Source organism: Mus musculus, chromosome 10, assembly GCF_000001635.26.
Source record: "Mus musculus strain C57BL/6J chromosome 10, GRCm38.p6 C57BL/6J".
In the NCBI taxonomy this organism is placed as follows: Eukaryota; Metazoa; Chordata; class Mammalia; order Rodentia; family Muridae; genus Mus; species Mus musculus.
In genome coordinates this window covers 35,111,051-35,112,992 of record NC_000076.6, presented here as the reverse complement: position 1 = coordinate 35,112,992, position 1,942 = coordinate 35,111,051, and the positions used below count along the sequence as shown (strand labels likewise).

At 40.7% G+C, this 1,942-nt stretch overlaps 1 non-coding gene across 1 annotated transcript; it reads right to left on the bottom strand.

Moving 5' to 3' along the window:
• Positions 1–661: 661 nt before the first annotated feature.
• On the bottom strand, positions 662–795 carry Gm26341. The gene has a single exon (XR_003949099.1). It is a non-coding gene; the product is annotated as a small nucleolar RNA SNORA17 (small nucleolar RNA).
• Between the last annotated feature and the right edge of the window lie 1,147 nt (positions 796–1,942).

The window sequence follows — 1,942 nt, the reverse complement described above, 5'->3', positions numbered from 1 at the left end:
CTAGTTTTTTCATAGCCCTCAGACATCAACATGTCCATGGTCATCAGCTCAGACCAGAGAAATCTATCTGGCTTTTGGTGGTAACAAACCCCTGCTTCTGCAGGGCCGTGGACCCAGGTGTGGCCCCTGGTGCTAGCACAGGCCAAGACCCCAGCATGATCCCAGGTGGCACAGTTGGCTACTCCCATCTGGTTGTCCTTTCCTACCCTCCAGTATCCAGTTTTGCCTCCCTTGTTTGTTCCCACAGCCTCTGTTTCCCATGTCTCCATCATTTACTTGTTCCTCTTTTGGTGCCTGGAATCTCTGAGTTCCTGGGGGCATTTCAGTAGTGGTCTCAGGAGTACTATGCCTCACTTGTACTTTATGGCACCTCATCTCATGCATCGTCTGACACTCCAGGTCTGCATAGCATCAGACTGGTGCTCATCTCAGGCTCCTTCCCTGTCTGGGCCCCATGGTACCAGTCTGGTGGTCATGCTGTGCTCACTCCTTTCTTGGACTGCTCTAATGGTCATCTGTCTTGAGCTTTCGTTTTCCTTCCTGGTGCCCATGATCCCAGGCATGATTCTTCTAGTCTCTATCTTGCTTCCTGTCATGAAAACCTGTCTCTGCCTCCCTGGATCCAGACTGGTGTTTGTCTCAAACTCGCTTTTTTTCAGGAAATGTTAGTCTACTAATTATTCAGACGTTCATATGTCTGAACACTGAGCATATGGATGTAGCCTTTCTCCTCTCAGCTGCCTACTGACACACATGTGATGCAGCAGCCACATCTACAATGCCTTTAGAAGCAGGAAAATTGGATTGTTTATGCCTCAGGTCACTCACCATGCAAAGACATTATGTATAAGTTACAGCAATTATCTAATTCTAAGGAATCAAATATTACCAAGGGCAAGGTATGTCTTGATAACATTTAAGACATAGAATTAAAGAATACATACATACATACATACATACATACATACATACATACATACATGAAACTTGCCCTCTATTTTCTGATAACACCCCAAATATAGTGTTAGGTATAGTTGGAGGGGTGATGATTAAATTGAAATTTAAAATTTAATTGTTGATGGAGCACAGGGCCCCCAATGAAGGAGCTAGAGAAAGTACCCAAGGAGCTAAAGAGGTCTGCAACCCTATAGGAGGAACAGCAATATGAACTAACCAGTACCCCCCAGAGCTTATGTCTCTAGTTGCATATGTAGCAGAAGATGGCCTAGTCGGCAATCAATGGGATGAGAGGCCCCTCCTTGGTCTTGCGAAGATTATATGCCCCAGTACAGGGAAATGCCAGGGCCAGGAAGCAAGAGTGGGTGGGTTGGGGAACAGGGCAGGGGAAGGGTATAGTGGACTTTCGAAGAGAAAACTATGAAAGGGGATAGCGTTTAAAATGTAAAGGAAGAAAATATCTAATAAAATATTAACATTTTAAAAATTTAATTGTCATGATTAAGAATAGAGCTGGGTGATATTTAGCAGCTATATGCATATATTTAGACAAGTAATTTTTGACTTTATTTTTTAGAAAATGAAATGAAAATAAAACTACTTTTTTAATTTTACGAAGTATTTAGAAACATTCCATGCTAACCTAACAATTTTATTTGAATTGGGCTGAATTGTTTTTCATTGAAGCTTGCACATACCCTCAGACTAGGTCATGAATTTCTATGGAGGGATTTAAGCAGCTTAAAAGACATCCAGATATTGTTTCTTAAGAAGAAAGTAAAGATAAAATAGAAAAGAGTAAGTCAACAATTTCAAGAGAAACAGCATTCATAAAGTAGTCTAAGACAACTGAACATGAATTCAGATAAAAAAAAAATCCAAGGCCCTAAGTTGCTAGGAAACATTGATCATACAAAGGCTTGTGATGCTTTTGATTTAACTTTGATCAAATTTGAAGAGATTTTAAAATCTGATATCTGAATTT